At 46.4% G+C, this 18453-nt stretch overlaps 2 pseudogenes across 2 annotated transcripts; both read right to left on the reverse strand.

Moving 5' to 3' along the window:
• Positions 1–13299: 13299 nt before the first annotated feature.
• LOC116538197 lies at positions 13300–14343 on the reverse strand (annotated as a pseudogene). Its single transcript, XR_004263548.1, has one exon. The product of XR_004263548.1 is annotated as an uncharacterized LOC116538197 (transcript).
• On the reverse strand, positions 13300–17540 carry LOC116538267 (annotated as a pseudogene). Its single transcript, XR_004263585.1, has 2 exons — positions 17438–17540; positions 13300–15248 (listed from the first exon to the last, which is right to left on the reverse strand). The product of XR_004263585.1 is annotated as an integral membrane protein 2C pseudogene (transcript).
• Between the last annotated feature and the right edge of the window lie 913 nt (positions 17541–18453).

The raw sequence follows: 18453 nt of genomic DNA on the forward strand, positions 1-18453 counted from the left end.
TCAGTCCTTTTACATTTATTAATTGGAATTATTCTGTAGGAAAAATTTGTTTCTTCTCTCCCACCTTATTTATGTAGTCAATAATTTATTTATATCAACATAAACTCATGGCTGTTTATTTTATTCTTTGAGTTACAAACAAACACAATAATCATTTCTTTTTCTTGCTGAAATTGTTGCAGCTCTGACCATTGGTAGCGCCTTCAGGTTTGTTTTTTTTGAGATACTCCTATGTCCACCTCCAACCTCCAACTGTTTTAAATCACGTGCTCACTTTCTGGCACAATAAGAGGCTCCAAGCTCACCTTCCATTTTCCCTTCTCCAGCCCTAGCATCAGACATTGTCTATGGAGCCCTGGTTCTTTTAACTGGAGAATGATTTTAGACACCAAATTCTAGGTGCTGCTGTGTGCTTATTGCTACTAAGATGTCACAGTTTCTAAGTCCTCTCAGCAGGCAGAAATACAAAAAAAAAGTGTATGTATATTAACCCATATGTAAACATACATATATATTTATTTATGTATATTCATTTGTAGACACATTAAAAGAAACAGAATTCATTTTGATATCTCCAACTGTAATCCAGAAGAATAGGGTTTATTCTAGTGTTTTTTTCCCTCTTGCTTACTTGTAACTTCTTTATCTGTGGGTGAGAATCCTGGATCTCATCATCGGTAATTTATTTACTGATCTGTTTAATTCTAGAACACAGGTAAAGTCTTTTCATCATTGCTAATTTCTACTGCTGTGAGAAACAGATGTATCCACTGGAGTACAGTCCTTATGTAAATAAAATCTCTTTTCTTTAGCTTTACGGTACCCAGTCAAATAGACCCTTTAAAAATAATAACTTCCAAATAACTGCCTCATTCTACCATCCCATCTTCCCATTCCCAATTCCCTTTAACTTGCTCATTGTTTTTCATTAAAGTTACCACCTTCTAGTGTACTGTATAAATTTTGCATAGATATTAAACTCTGTCTGTCTCCCTGACTAGGATGCAGGCAGGGGTCTTTGTAGGAACATCACGGTTCTCCACACACATTCATTAAATCAAGTGAGTATGAGTAACTGAGGATGAATATCTATGTAAATTCAGAAGTAGATCCCCAAAGATGACCTTAATACTTCCACAAGTAATCTGGAGAACTGGTTGGAATTCCTCCTTTTTACATATTTGCAGCATATCAGCTTCTTCAAGGCAAGCCTCCGCAACTCCACTGGAGCCCCACGGAAACCTGCCGACCGCTGGTAGCCATGAAATCACCTGAGGCACTAGCTCCCCATCTGGGCTGCACATTGGAGCCTGGTACCTGGGATCTGTTTCTAGCAATCAAATTGATCTGGAGTAGGAACTAAACATTAAGATTTTTTATAATTGTGGTAAAATAAACATCACATGAAATTTGCCATTTTAACTATTTTTAGTTGTACAGTTCAGTGACATTAAGTGCATTCACATTGTTGTGCAACTATCATCACAATCCGTCTCCAGAACAGTTGCTCTATACCCCTTGGAAACTCTATACCCATTAAACAACAAATCCTGATCCTCCTCTTCCCATAGACCCTGACAACCTTCATTATACTTTCTGTCTCTATAAATTTGATTGCTCTAGGTGTCTCATATGAGTAGAATCATAAAATATTTGTCTCTTTTTGACTGTCTTATTTCATTTAGCATAATGTCCTCAAGCATCATCCATGTTGTAGGATGTGTCAGAATTTCCTTCCTTTTTAAGGTTGAATAACATTTCATGGTATGGACAGACCACATTTTGTTTATCCATTCATCAATCTATGGATACATGAGTTGTTTTCACCTTTTGTTCACTGTAAATAATGCTGCTATGAACATGGGTATACAAATATGTGTTCAAGTCCCTACTTTCAATTATTTAGGGCAGGCTGGGTGCAGTGGCTCATGCCTGTAATCCCAGCACTTTGGGAGGCCGAAGCGGGCAAATCACCTGAGGTCAAGAGTTCGAGACCAGCCTGGCCAATGGTAGTGAAACCCTGTCTGTATTAAAAATACAAAAATTAGCCAGCCGTGGTGGCGGGTGCCTATAATCCCAGCTACTTAGGAGGCTGGGGCAGGAGAATCACTTGAACCCAGAAGACAGAGATTGCAGTGGGCAAAGATTGTGACATTGCACTTCAACCTGGCCAACAAGAGCAAAACTCCATCTCAAAAAAAGATCACATATATATACATATATATATATATATATACACATATATATACATATATATATACACATATATACACACACACACACACACACACACACATATATATATATATATATATATATATATATATATATATGTGGCAATACCTAGAAGTAAGTTTGCCTAAACACTGGGAATTTTATGTGGCTTTCTAGGTGGTTCTGATGTGCCACCAAAGTTGTAAGCCTGTGTCCTAATGTTTTCATCACACTGCTAATGAGGGAGGTTGCTGGAATTACAAGGATTAGCACCATTCCATTCATATTTTTTGAATGGATGAATTCACAATAAAGTGTTCGTTCTTGGGTGCCATACAGAAAAATTGAGATTTATTTTTTAAGAAAAAAAGTGGAGCTAACTGTTAAAACTGAAGGGATTTTGACAATGACGTTTCAGAAAGTAGTCGTAATATCAGTGTGTCCCCTGCAGCCCTGAAAACAAAGTTTGCCTTTAGCTTAACTCCTATTTCAAAGTCTAAGTCAATTGCCAGTTTAGCTAACGTACACTCTGATGGGATGAGAAAAAGAAAATGAAGTTCTAAAATGTGACTCTAACTTATTCAGATCATTTTGAAAATGTTTAATGTAAGTCTATCACAGTTTAGTAGACTTCTCCCCAAAATATTTCTCAGAATGCCTTTGCAATGAAAATGTGTTGGGTAAGATATTTTGTCTTCATATAAACATCAGTTTATTTCTTTTGAACCCCAACTACCAAAAAAAAAAAAGCATCAAAAGAAAAGGAAAACATGATATGTATTTCCCCCTCCGTCTAGACATCCTGCCTCCCACAGGCTTCTGGAAGAAACCATAAAGGGAGAAACCAAACTCCTGAAAAGCATCACCCTGGAGTGGGGAGGAACATCTTAGCAGGTCTTCGGCCACCGTCTTCAAGATGCTAGGTTTCCGCAGAAGTCCTAAAACACAGCTTGCCCTGAGCTGCGAGCAAGGGGCTATAGAAACAGTGGTCAGCTGCTCACCTGGATGCTGTCCTGCCCTGTGGCCCAGCCCAGGGGAGCTGGCCAACGTCAGGCACCTGCTGCACTCTCTGGAAAGCAGGCTTCCCTTCCAGCATCCCAGGCCAGATAGATGGTCTTAGTTCTTAGGAATAAGGCCTGGGGAGTTGCACCATGGGGCAGCAGTGGAGATGCAGGGAGGGAGCTTCTGCCCAAATGATCATGGTCTGTTCCATGGCTCCAAGCCCAGCTGACTCCACTGCACCAAAAGGGGAGGGACAACTTCCCTGCAAGTGAAGGGAAAGAGTGGCAGCTCCGGCAGTGTGTCCACGCTGGATGACTGCCGGCCCACCAAGAGGAGGGCAGAACATGTATTAAATCTTTGTGGTTCCTGCTCCCAGGAGTCAAGGTCATTGTTCAGTGGAATGAGGGCCAGTGTGCTGTGACAGCTGGACCTGTGTCCCCAGCTGTGCAGGCCTGGAGTTGGCGGAGGGGCAGAAGCCACCACCCAGGGGCAATCACTATTTCTGAGAGTGTTGGCAACACAGGGTTGACTTCAGTTAATTAGATGGGCTGTTGTCCCTGCAGCCCAGTGACCCTTCATCTCTGACTGTCATTCAGCCATCCATTCCATTGTTTATCTATTCAGGCCACTCATATTTGCTTTTTCTTCAAACACTGAGACAGGTGATGTAGCACTAGGTGAGAATTCCCCATGCAGCCCTAGCTAAGAATTCCCTGGCCTCCTTCATATACACTCACACCTCTCACATGTCTCTCTCTCTCTCCACACACTCACACACACACGCATGCACACACGCACACAACACTACCTCCTGATGTCCTCTGAGTTTTGGACTCTTTTCTAATTACCTGCATGGCAAGAAAGTAAGTAGGGTTGGTACTCCATTTCCTCTTCGTTATCCATAAGCTGCCGACTAGCACTCCCAGTTCCTTGCTCTGGGACCCCCTGTGGTCCCACCAGCCACAGGCTGGGTGCATGTGGTGTGCTGACCCACGACTTCCCTTCCAAACAGCCAAGAAGCAGCCCAGCCACATGCCAAGGTGACGATCTACACCCTGGCCCAATGAAGAGGACTCCTCCCTCCGTGTCACTGTATCCACCGTTAACACTGATGCAGAGGGACAGAGGTGGTCACCTTGCCTTTCGGAGGGACAGATGAAAGGATGAAGAAGGAAGGAGGAAAGAGAAAAATATTTGTTGACCACCTAATACAACATTTTTTCATTTTTTTGGTCTACAACTGCAAGTAAGAAGTAAATTTGTGTATGAGGTACAAATGAAACAAAAGTTTCATGAAACGCTCATCCTCCCTATATATGATAAAGAAAAACTATAACAAAGTTAATATCAAATATGACTCAGAAGATTTAAATACGAATCCCCAGTAAATCATTTAGAATCAACAACAAAAAATCAATCAGAACCAAGACCTACTGGATTGATTTTCCTTTCCACTAATGGGTGGCAATCCACATTCTCAAAACCACGGCATCAGTCTGCAGCATGTCTCGTTTAACACCTGCAAAATGTATTTGAAAGTGGCATTAATAGCTCCATTTTACAGGCGAAGAAACTAAAAGCCCAGTCAGCATAAGTGACTTGGAGAAACACTTCACCTAATAAAAGCCAATTGGCATAGAGTACCATGTCATTCTTGTCTCTCTCTCTCGACTTCCAAGGCAGTGGGCATGTCCTCTGCCTGCGATGGGCTTGTTGGGGGTGGGTGGTAGCAGGAGACTCCTACTCTGGGTTGGCTCGGGGTCTCCATTGGGTCTTTTGGAGTCTGTGCCTGAAAATGGCCTGCAGCCTCTGCAGCGGCCTCTGTAGGACTCTGATGCTGCTGCAGGGGTTGCTGATGACAGCCTCACCAATCAAACCTAGAGCACTGATTCTGCAACGATTTCTTCAGCAACTATTTGCGTTTTTGTTTGTTTTGTTTTCTGGTTTTTTTTTCTTTGCTCCGCTTTTTTAATTGGCAAGATCCATAGCACTGCAAGCTTAATCTTGTTTTATTAATAAACGGAATATTCGCAAATTCAAGACTGAGCTGAAATTAGTCCTTTATTTCTCTCCAGAGTTTGCTCTTCTAGGGGTTTTGCAGGGGCAGACGCTGGTCCCGCTCCTGAGGAGTGTGGAGAATACCCTCCCTGCCAGGTGTTCTCTCTCTGGGATTTAATAGTGTTTCAATCTGAAACAAGTTTGAGGAGAGAAGCTGAAATTATTTTGCAGAGTCCCCTTCCTTCTACAGCCCCTCCAAGAATTCCACTTGGATCACATTTCGTGTCCGACAATACACTGAGCCTGAGACGTCAGGATGGAAAGGAGGAGACCCCACTCTTCTGGTCCTAATGGGGATAATGAGCTTGTTCAGTGCTTCTCAAACCTCAGCTCACCCAGGAATCCTCTGAGAGGTTTGTTCCAACACATATTGAGGGACCTACCTGAGTTTCCCACCCACCAGACTTGGAGCGGTATCTGACAGGTTTCCTGGGGCTGCTGCCCATCTGGGGACCCACTTGGAGAACCACACATCTAGCTAAGAGTTTGCCCCTCATGTAATGACTTGGGCCTGATCTGAAGGCAGGCGGCTCCACAGGTGCCTACAAGGTGAAGGGATCACGTGGGCCATGTCCAGCCTGTGTGGAAATGTGCTTCTGTGGCTAACCTTGCCTTCTGCCAGGCTTCTTCCCTCCCAGAAGCTGGAAGCCAGTGACTGACAGGTCCAAGTGCACCCCCACCCTTGCCGAGGCCAGCCCATCTGTTGGAGCATATGCTCTGAAACCCGCAGGCTTCTACCAGGAGCTCATTATCTACAAATTACTAAGCTAGCGGCCGTGAACAGCTCCTCTCTGCCTGCGACAGTAAACTGCACCAGCTGCCGCTCTGTCGCTGCTGAGACGCAAGTCTGACAGGTGCTACCCAGCACCTGCCCTGAGGTCCTCCTCCTGCCCAGCTCTGTCCTGCCTATGGACACTCACAGAGAGGTGTTGTACAAAGACACTTCTGATCTTAGTAAACTCTCAGGAAAGTTGGCACTGACACCTCTCTCTGTTTTGGTAGCAATTATTAGTTACAGTGAGGACTACAACCTGCACACTGTTGATTTTCTTGTGTGGAGCCTGTTTAATATCGAAGAGGGAGATCTCAGACAAAGCCAAACCTGCAGATGCCCTCCAAGCCCTGGGTAGATGCAAGGCCCCCAGGGGATCTGTGACTCAGGACGCTGCTCCTCGCTGCATCAGAGGACATCCTGGAGCAGCCCTGGAGAAGGCAGCAATTGATCAGCTGCCAAGCTCAGGGTACATCTGCCCATCTTTCCCACCTTTGCTTGAGTTTGTTTGCTGGAGTTAGGTCACACAAACACCATCTTTATTCATATCTTATTACTGTTCGAATGTATGGGGGGAAAAGCTGAACAAGAGGGAAAAAAAACTATCTTTTTCTGTTCAATATGCAAACAAGTTCATTGTGATTTGTCCGAAAGAGCTCACACCATTTACAAACTGGCCTGTGTGTGCATTGGGGCCACACAGTTACCTACACCCCAGGTAAGACACGTCAGAGGAGTGAAATTCTCCTGCACCTCATTTTATATCAGCCGTGACTCTAGGCAGGTCCAGTGCCTTCCAGATGATTGCTTTTCCTTGGTTGAGCAGGGGAGATGGCATGGCCTGCACTTGAGAGTTGTATAGTTGAAGACAGCACCTTGGAGAAGATGTGAATCCCTCCAGCGATGCATACCCAGGGAATTTTTCCAGAAGTCTAGATGCCTTGATGGTCTCCCGAACTTGAAGTTATGGCAACTGCTCTTTGGCTCCTGACAGGGTGGAGAAGTTGAGCAACCACAGTTCTGTAGACAGGTGTCTCTCTTGAAAAGAAACCCTGGCAGAGGACTTGAATGTCTTGGCAAGCCTGTCAGCCCTGGGAGGGCAGTGAGAAGTCAAGAGCTGCCTTTCTGGGAGAACAAGTTCCCTTTCATGATAAATAGTCCCTAGAGTCTAATAAACATATTCAGTGTATCTATATGAGTCCAAGCCACAGCATCTCACCTGCAGCCTGACCCTGGAGTAAGAAGAAACCGGATATGTATAGACCGTGACACAAATAATCAAGGACAAAGGTCAGATTCACCTGGGAGCAGCCAAGGGCCATTGCAGGGTAAGGCAGCTCCCTCTTTCAATCCTTGGCTCTGTGACCAGCTAATAGGGACATCCTGCGTCCCCAGGGCTGAACCAAAGGAGCACTGGCACCAGCAGGCTTGTTCCGAGGTAAAGGGTAACATTGGTACAGTGTGCCCAGGCCCAGAATGTGGGTGAACGAACACAGCACTTGCTGTCTCTCTGGCTCTGAAATAAACAAATGCACACCAGAGATGGAACCAAGAGGCCACCCAGAGGCAAGTTTCTCAGTGTTCCCATCAGAGCAGTTCAGTGTTGACACCCCAGCTCTGCAGAGCTGCCATGAGTTGTGCTGTCTCACTTTCCACAGGCCAAGGGGCCACGCCAGCAGCCAGGAGCCTTCAGAATAACTCCTGCAAGCCTGGACAAGGGGGTTGAGGAGGGGGTTGGCATGGGGGGCTGGTGGGGCTGGGAGCTCATGCGCTGTGCCCTCCAACTGACAGAAATGCGAGATCCCCTGGGGTGCAGGCTGAGCTCTGAGGGGCTATTGGAAGGCGAGGAGGAAAGAGCAGGCATCAGCCCAGATGCGGGGATGCAGGAGCAGCAGCAATTTCCAGAAAACACTGTCCTTGCCGGCAGCGGCAGTAGCAGACGCCACGCCCATGGCTTTAGCTTACAAAGCCTTCCCAGACACATGATCTCATTTAATTCTCCTAATGCTCTTGGAGTAGGTGAGGCAACGTGGCCATTTTACAGAGGGGGAAGTGGGGCTCCCAGAGACCCACACAGCAGCAAGCAAAGTGTGCTCTGGGTGCTGGAACCCCTCCAGGCCACGAGGGCACCCAGGTGTGAATGTACCCTTCCTTTCTTCCAAAGCTTTGTTTGTCTGTGAACCAAATCACGTTTATACTTGGAAGAACGTCATTATCAACCTCTCCCAGAACCTTCTTATCAGATGGCCCAGGCTAAAGGATTGGGGCCAGATTTTTCCATTGTCCTTTCCAAAGAAGATCAGCACAGTCATAATTACCCCTACCACCAGCAGAGAGGTTACATCAGGGCAGCTGGCAGTGGAACCCTGAAAGAGCGTGGCAGCACGCTCACCTGTCCACAGGTGACAGAGGGGAGAGCAGCACCACACACTCAGGTAGCTTTCTGCAAACAGTGGGGGTTCATAAAAACAGACTTAAAAGACAAGACATGGGCCGGGCACGGTGGCTCACGCCTGTAATCCCAGCACTTTGAGAGGCTAAGGCAGATGGATCTCGAGGTCAGGAGTTCGAGACCAGCCTGGCCAAGATAGTGAAACCCCTTCTGTACTAAAAATACAAAAAAATTAGCTGGGCGCAGCGGCGCGTGCCTGTAATCCCAGCTACTCGGGAGGCTGAGGCAGAAAATTGCTTAAACCTGGGAGGTGGAGGTTGCAGTGAGCCAAGATTGCGCCACTACATTCCAGCCTGGGAGACAGAGAAAGACTGCAACTGAACAAAAAAAAGCAAAAGGCAAGATGCACTGCTTTCTCCCTGGCTGGTGACAATGACAGGAAGCACAGGAGCTTAAAGGAGAAAGGAAAATGCCCTCCAGCCCTGCAAGGAGCGTCCATAGAAAACACACTCAGCCTAGCTCCTCTCCATTTGATGGTGACCCAGATGGGAAGGTTCGAAGTGAAAGGCGGGGTGGCAATGATGCCAGGCAACTGTCACTGCCCAGAGTTCTGGCCTCTTAATCTGTTGCTGAGAACCAGAGTCCAGACTCACTGAGGGCTGAGCCTGCTGTTCTCACCTGTGTACCCAAGCCGGGCAGACACTGCCTCCTATCCTAACCCAGCCACTCCTCTCCTCACTGTGGTGTCTGTGGAACACCTGTGCTTCACACACACACCACATCACAGCACACATCACATCACAACACACACACCTCACATCACACCACACACATCCCACATCACATTACACTCATATACCACTTCACACCACACACCCCATGTACATGCACCACACACGCCACATCACACCACACATCACACACACAGTCCACATCATGCTACACACCCGCATACGTGAACCACACACATCACATCACACATATCGTATAACACCACACACCCCCTTACCTGTACCACACACATCACACATACTCCACATCGCACCACATCACACCACACACACACCACAGCGCAACACACACCATATACACACCCTATACCCCACACACCACATACACATCACATACCATCATACACCACACCACACCACACACACAAACCACACCCCACACACACACAACAAACCACACACACCACACCATGACACACACTGTTGTGTGCAAGTATCTATGTGGTGTATACATATACATACATACACATACACATTTGCACACAACACACATCAAACACATCACATCACGCACACACCACACCAGATACATCCACCGTATACCACACAAACAACACACATACCACATACATCATGGGCACCGCACCATATATATGGGTACCACACACACACCAAAACAACAGCACACACACGCACACACCACATACTGCACTACACACAACACACACACAACACAACACACACCACAAACCACTCATTTAAAGAGAAGCGTTTCAACTGTGAGTTTCCACTGCCCCCTAAGGGTTCAAATGCGGAAGAAACAAAACAACCTTAGACCGAGCTTGTCTGACATTGAATGTGGCCCAACACAAATTTATAAACTTTCTTAAAACATTATGAAATTCTTTTGTGATTTTTTTTTTTAGCTGATCAGCTGTGTTAGTGTATTTTATGTGTGGCCCAAGACAATTCTTCTTTAAATGTGGTTCAGGGAAGCCAAAAGATTGTCCACCCTGGCTTTAGATCTTAAAATATGATCTGGGTGAAAGAACAACTGTTTATTTTTTAAACTCAAGGGTCCAGGAGGATTCAATGAGGGGAAGAAGATGTGCATAATTTGGATAAGAAACTCTTAATTTCATAGAATCCTCTTTCCACTTTTTTGAGCTCCAAAGATCACGCAAGGAGTGTGTGTGTAAATATATGTGCAAGTGCGTTTGTATGTTTATATGTGCACATGTATGTATGTGTGTGTGCACATGTACATGTTTGAGAGAGGATGTGTTTTGAGTGTGCACATTTTTGCACAACTACAGGAGCAGAGTGGGCAGCAAAGGGTGTTCCCTGGAAAGGCATTGTTGTAGTAAGAATCCCACAAAGGAAATATTCAGAAGTCAAAGGAAGAAGATCAAGGAGAAGGTTGGACAACTTGAAGTCACACTTAATCATCTGGTTCTCCAGACAAGCAGCCTGGGCTGCTGTGGTTGCTTAGATCTACCTGCAGGCCGGTGCTGCCCTCCGCAGGGCAACCGATGAACTTTCATGGGCTCCCAGATCAAAACTGACCAATTCGTATAAAACTTTCTCTGAAAGGCCTACTATCAGTTCTTTTAAACACTCTCCGAATGATTGCATTTTCCAGCCAGGGTTGAGGCCCATGGTCTATAACAGGGGTCAAGCAATATTTTTCTGTAAATGCTCAGATAGCAAATATCTGCAAGTTTGTAAGCCATGTGGTCTCTGTCATAACTGCTCAACTCTGTCCTTACAGCCTGAAACCAGCCGTAGATAATCCGCAAAGAAATAAACATGGCTGAGTTGCAACAAAACTTTAAGGATACTGAAATTCGAATGTCATTTATTTTTCACTCATCATAAAGTATATTTGTTCTTTTCATGTGTTTTTGTTCACTGAAAATCCAGAGACCATCTTGGCTAACAGACTGTACACAAGTAGGCTGTGACTGTACACAAGTAGGCTGTGTTGGATTTGGATGGGGAGCCAGAGCTTGCCTCCCTTGAACTTGATCACTGACCTTGACACGTAGCTCAATGTCTACTGTAAGGCCAGGCTGGATTTTTAACCACCACTGGATACGAGTGTCCTGTAATATTATCAATGATATCTTATTATTGATATCTTACATACACACTGGATCCATTCTTATTCTTGATAGCATGTCTAATGGGCAACTACTTATTTTTTTCACCAAGGAGCATGGTGAAGCCAGAAATCTGAAGTTTGAATTTAAGCTTTTTTGGTGATCTCATCCCTAATTTGAAGCCATAGACCTCCAGACAGCAGCAACCTTTAATCTGACACTCAGAGAAGGGATTAGAGTGACAATTTGAAGATGGATTACTTGTGGTCTTGGTCTTTTTTCCTTTCGTAGTAGAGCATTGCTGCTTTGAAGATTTACAGGTCGGGAATGTTGTCGAGACAGTCGTATGCTGCTACTTGTCTACAGGAAAAGCGAGAATCAAGTTCAGTGGTGTTTAGACATGGCTGATACGCCAGGCTGCAAGAGACAAATCTGTGAGTGTTTGCTTACAGCTGTGACTTAAGAACCATGTTAGTTTCTTTTTTTTTTCCTCTAGATATTTTAGGGCTTTCAGTTTTGAGTGTCTTAGTCAACTTTTTGTGATGATAATTAATTGTACATTTCACATATCCAACTCAAAAATGTGAAAATAAGCAGATGATCTTTAAAATATAGTTTTCCCTGTTTATCTTGGTAAATTCTAATTTTTTAAATGACAGACACATTGTTTGCCCTTTGCTTGTAATAATCTGAATGGTTAACTTGCATATCCCTCATTGGTCTTGACTATACCTCAGTATGAATACACTGGCCAAGGAGCCATGTTGCCATTTTCAGATACAATAAAGGAAGTTTGAGAATCTACCACATAGCTTTGTGAGGCAGGTTTCCTATTTTACAAGATGTCTTCAGAGTTTTTTCTATCTCTAATTTTTAAAATAAGTTTTACATTCTTTTTTATTGTGATTCTGAACTTTTAAAATGGCACTGGCTGGGCGTGATGGCTCACGCCTGTAATCTCAGCACTTTGGGAGGCCAAGGCGGGCGGATCATAAGGTCAGGAGATCAAGATCATCTTGGCTATGATGAAACTCCGTCTCTACTGAAATACAAAAAGTTAGCCAGGTGTGATGTCATGCACCTGTAGTCCTATCTCGCAGGAGGCTGACGCAGGAGAATCGCTTGAACCTAGGAGACAGAGGTTGCAGTGAGCTGAGATCGTGCCCCTGCACTCCAGCCTGGAGACAGCAAGACTCCATTAAAAAAAAAAAAAAGGAATTAACTTCACACTTTAATTTTGCATTTTTGTCATGCTAAGATATATTCCCTTTCATGTAACTTTTCCTCTAGTAGCATCAATTACAGCAACACTAGCTGATATTATTTTGAAATAGATTAGAGAGGATCTTAGTGATTCTTCAACAATTAAGTCCTGCAGATACATCTCCATCTTTGGAGGCTCCATATCTTTTCCCAAGGGCCAAGTATATGCTGATCTTCAAACGGTTCCCTGCCAGGTGTCTTGAGTCTGGCTCTGAAAGAAATCGTTTCCTTTAAGAGCTCACCCCAAAGCAAAGCCTTTACACACGTGCTGTCTCTTTGGCCACATGCCTCACTCACCATATAAACAGCCTGGTCTGATGGGGCTGCTTAGATCCATCTGCAGGCCAGCGCTGCGCTCCACAGGGCAACCGGTCATCCTTTGTGGGCATCAGAATTACCTGAGAAGTTCTGCCAAAAAGATATGCCTGAAGGAGCAGGTGCAGGTCTGCCTGGAACCCTGGCTTCTGAATGTCACCAAGTGTCCAGGGATTCTTGAAACTTCTCAGGGGACTTTGTGGTGCGTTGGGCTGTACAGACTGCTGATGGCTCCTCTGAGAGGGTTTACAACCCCGGGCACATAAGAATCATGTGAGAGAACTTTACAAAGTGACAGTCCCAGGCAGCACCCCCAGAGATCCTGATTCTGGAAGTCTGGAGTGGGTGTGGTCAGGCTTATGAAGTCCCTGGAGCCTTGAAGAATCTGTTAGGTTTGAGCATCCCAGACTCTGCCTGGGTCATTCTTTTTTTTTTCTTTTTTTTTTTTTCTTCAGAAGTAAAAGATTTTTATTGTTCTACAGACACTTCTGAAAAGAGATCTAATTGAGAAAATATACAAAGCATGTAAGTTTCATCCCCAGAGACTGACCGAAGGCTCACAGCCCTCCTCTCCAAGGCTCAGGGCTGAGAATGGTTAGCATATTGAATGATCAGTAAAAACATGCAAAAGTGAGAAGGAAAAGGAAAAAGGTGCATTCCCCCAAGCTGAGGGGGTTGGAGTTTCAGAACAGAGGAGGCAGGGTAGACAAGTACCAGGTGGCCCTCCCTTTCCCTCTGCATTAGCTTTCAAAATGGCTCCAAGCTGGGAGAAAGCAGTGAGCTCCACCCACTCAGCAGAACCCACAGCTCATCGCCCGTGGACAGGACTAAGCGGTGACCTTGCCTGCCCATTCCTCAACAGCCAACCCCACTGCCTTGGCTGTGGGGACCCCGCTTGTGCTCCTGGGGGGCCAGGGCTGGGGGCCCCAGCTCCTTGCTTCTTTGGTTCCACTCAGAGAACAATTGTGCTTGACTGACTCATCCCTACTCCCCAAACTCCAGGTCCTGCTGGTGGGCTGAAGGCACTGAGGGGAGTCCTGGGGATGCCCCCCAGGGAGCCACCTTCCCTTGTGCTCTGGTGGGTCCGTCCCTGGGCACATCATCCCATCCTCAGCTCAAGCCCCAGGCCTAGCAATAAGGACAGTGAAGGAAGTGTACCCTCCAAGGAAAAAGCTTTTGGGGACTTTTCTAATTGTGCAAATACTTCTGAAGCCTGTGCCAGCCCCCCAACCCTATCCCCTTGCCCAGGGCTTACATATGCAGTTCTCCCAACCCATCCCTCCCCTGGGACTCCCAGTGTGGCTGAGGGCCCAGGCTTTGGCAGGCCTGGCTTTAAGACAGTGGGACACAGAAACCGTTTTGTGGTGTCACCTCTCCCTCCACCACACCCGGGGAGGGGGGGAAGCAGAGATGGGGCCCCGAGAGTTCATGGCTCTGGTACAGGGAGGTGGGCAGGGTTGGGGAGGAAGAGAGAGACATATCACCCCTATAGATACACGTCCAAAGTACAAGCTAAGCAGTGGGAAGGAGGAGAGAGCGACTGGAAAGAAGAGGAAGAGGGCGGGGGGGCTGGGGGCAGAGGGCCTCACAGCACCCCGCAGATGAGCGTCTCTCCCACGAAGGTGTTCTCGAAGTGGCGGATGGCCCCACGCTTGTCGATCCGCCCCCGCGTCGCCCGGCGCCGGAGCTGGTAGGTGTCTTTCCCGTTGCACAGATGGTCGCTGAAGGACCCCAGGCCTCCTTGTCACTGACGTGCTCCGTGACCACCATCTCCTCCTGGATGACGCACGTCTGCGGGAGGTAGGTCCCTGTCTTGACGTTCACGAGGAGCTCCCAGGAGTTGCGAGGGGACAGTACGAGAGTGGTGCTGGGCTCGATGTCGTAGCCCTGGTCCAGGGAGCTGTCGTGGCCGGCGGTCAGACCCCGCTGGAAATCATGGATGATGTCACCGCCACCAAACTGGGGCCCGGGCACAAGGGTGCGCGCGTCGTTCTCATTGAGGTAGATTTCCACGTCCTCTTCCAGCTCCATCTGAGTCCGGGCCTGGGAGGACAGCGAGTGCCCAGACAGCACAACGCAGCGGAAGTTCTCTCGGGCCAGCTGCGCAAGGAAGAAGTGTCTGCAGATGGAGACGGAGGCGAGCACCAGGTCCCTGGGCAGAACGACCATGCCCAGCGGCAGGTGGCACACGCCGCCAACCGAGCCCCCCGCGTGGAGCGACGGTGGGGGCGCGGCTCCTCCCTTGCCGGTGTCAGCAGGATCTCGGTGGCCGGGGCCGGCCGACGCCTTGTCGGCCTTGTTGCCCTTGATGCCCGCCACGGCGGGCTGAAAGCTGATCTTCACCGTGGCTGCGCCAGCCCGCGCGATGCAGCCTCCGCCGATGCAGCCTCGGTCGGTGCCTGGGTCATTCTAAACCCCGGCTGCACCTCAGTATCGAACAGGTGTCTGGTGTGGTCCCCAAAGACGTCCCCTTTGTCATCCCTGGAGCCTATGAATATGTTACTGCTGTGGTCTAAATAGCTGTGTTCCCCCCAAAAATTGTAGTTTGAAAACCTAATCACCAGTGTCATGGTATCAGGAGGAGGGGTCTTTGGAAGGTAATTCAGGCAGACGCTTTCCTCATGAATGGGATCTGTGGCATTGTCAGACAGGCCCCAGAGAGCTACCTTGCTTCTTCCACCATGTGAAGATGCAGGGAGAAGGCACAGTCCATGAACCAAAAAAGTGGGTCCTGAGAAGACACCAAATCTTCAGGTGCCTTGATTTTGGACTGCCTAGCTTCCAGAACTGTGAGAAATAAGTGTGTGTGTGTGTGTGTGTGTGTGTGTGTGTGTGTGTGTGTGTGTGTAAGAGTCTTGCTCTGTCTCCCAGCCTGGAAAGCAGTGACACCATCTTGGCTCACTGCAACCTCTGCCAGCACCCCTCCACCCAATCCCTCAACCCAGATTCAGGCAATTCTCCTGCCTCAGCGTCCTGAGTAGCTGGAACTATAGGTATGTGCCACCATGCTTGGCTAATTTTTGTACTTTTAGTAGAGACAGGATTTTGCCGTGATAGCCAGGCTGGTCTCAAACTCCTGGCCTCAAATGATTTGCCCACCTCAGCCTCCCAAAGTGTTGGGATTATAGGCATGAGCCACTCGCCTGGCTGAAATTTTATTTTTTACAAGCACTCAGCTGATGATAGTTTGTTGTAACAGCACGAATGGATTAAGACAATTACGATATGTGGTAAAAAGGACTTTGCAGCTGTGTTTCGGGTAAGGATCTTGTGATGGGGAGGTTATCCTGATCACGTGGTGGGTATTAACTGAAATCATAAGGGTTCTTATAAGACGGAGGCAGGCAGTTAAGAGCGAGAGAAGATGTGAAGATGGAAGCAGAGATCAGAGTCATGTGAGGTCTGAGTCAAGGAAAGCAGATGACCTCTAAAAACTGAGAAAAGCAAGAACACTGATTTTCATCTATATCTTCCAGAAATAATCTAACCTGCCAATACTTTGATTTTAGTCCACTGGAGCCTATTTTGAACTTCTGACCTTCAGAACTGCAAAATCCTAAGTCTGCATTATTTTAAACCATTAAGTTTATGGTAATTTGTTACAATGGCAACAGGAAATGAATACAACTGAGACATCAGCACAGACCATGCAGACCAGAATCTCTGGTGCTCTTTCCTCCCTGCTTCTCCCATTAAGAAGCATCTTAGTTTACGACAGTCAAGTCTGAGTTAACACCAAATTCATTTCACGGATATACAAAAACTTTACTTCTATGATCTCTGGTCCTCCTTCCCACTTTCATGCTGCTGTTGTTACAGATTACATCTTTATACATTGTGTGCCCATCACTCAAGATTTATAATTATTGCTTTATGTAGTGGTCTTTCAAATCAGATAGAGAAAAAGAGAGAAGTGGCTGGGCGCAGTGGCTCATGCCTATAATCCCAGCACTTTTGGAGGCTGAGGCAGGTGTTCAAGGTCAGCCTGTCTAACATGGTGAAACCGTGTCTCTACTAAAAATACAAAAACTAGCTGGGCTCACTGGTGTGCACCTGTAATCCCAGCTACTTGGGAGGCTGAGGCAGGAGAATCACTTGAACCCAGGAGGCAGAGGATCATGCCACTGCACTCCAGCCCGGGCAACAGAGCAAGATTCCATTTTTTTAAAAAAAAGGAAAAAAGAAAGAAGTTACAAACAAAAGTACATTTATACTGCCTTTTACTTTTACCTATGTTGTTACATGAACAGGGCCTTTTATTTCTTAGTGTGGATTTGAGTAGCTATTTAGTTTCCTTCCATTTCAACATGACTTATTCCCTTTATCATTTCTTGTGGAGAAGGTTGGCTAGTGACAAATCTCTCAGATCAGGTCACCTTTTCTTTTTAAAAGTATAGCATGCCTTAACTTCTCCTTTGAAAATGGATTTGCTGGATGTAGAATTCATCACTGAGAATCTTTTCCTTCTTTCCACTTTGAGTATGTCAACCCGCCTCCACAGTTATTATGAGAAGTCAGCCATTAGGCTCACTGAGGCTCCTTTGTGTGTGAGGGGGTGTGAAACAGCCAATGCTTCTTTATTTCTCACTCCTGAGCTTGCCGGTGGGCTGTGGCAGTTCGCAGGTGGGTACAGCAGAGATCTGATTCTCCTGGATTTCCAGGCTGAAGGCGTAACACTCCCTGGGACGCATGGCTCTGAGCAGTAAGAGCACACAGAGTGAGCCCAAAGCAGCGTGCGTGTTTGGCTCTTAGCTTGGACAGGCACATCCACATCTACTCACATGCCAACAAGCCAAAGCAAGTCACCTAGCCCTTTGCTTCTGGGACAAGGATGTACATTCCTCCTGGGCAGGGTTGCAGGTGCAACCAAAGGAATAAATTTTTCCTGAGCTACAATACAATCTCCCACCAAAAGTCATGCAGCCATTTAGTTAACAACTTTTCTTGAATAGTTTAGTTATCATCAGTGATCCACGTATTGATAAACATGACTTAACCTTTGTCAGATGGATAGATTGCAAAAATGTTCCCCCATTCTGTAGGTTGTCTGATGATAGTTTCTTTTGCTGTGCAGAAGCCATTGCTCTTTAGTGTATTAAACCCAATTTGTCAATGTTTACTTTTGTTGCAATTGCCTTTGACATTTTCGTCGTAAAACCTTTGCCCATGCCTATGTCCGGAATAGTATTGCCTAAATTATATGCCCACTTTATTGTTCTTTTCTGACATCCTCAAAACTCCACCTCATTCAATCATGGCTTTGAAACCTGGCTTACTCACCCCACCTCATATCCACCCTTCAGCCTGAATTCCAGCAACACAGACTCCCAGTGCTTTAACTTGTGCTATGACTTTCATCCTCTCGTTTCCCACTTCCAGGTTCCCACTCTGTTCTTTGTCTATCCACCCTTCAGCCTGAATTCCAGCAACACAGACTCCTAGTGCTTTAACTTGTGCTATGACTTTCATCCTCTCGTTTCCCCACTTCCAGGTTCCCACTCTGTTCTTCGTCTTCACCTAGAATTCGTCAACCTTAGAAATCTTTAGCTCCAGTGTTAGTATTTTATACTATTTTCTAGAAGCTTCACTAAGCTCCATTTATTC

Source organism: Sapajus apella, unplaced genomic scaffold, assembly GCF_009761245.1.
Source record: "Sapajus apella isolate SASKATOON/1434 unplaced genomic scaffold, GSC_monkey_1.0 scaffold118, whole genome shotgun sequence".
NCBI lineage: Eukaryota > Metazoa > Chordata > Mammalia > Primates > Cebidae > Sapajus > Sapajus apella.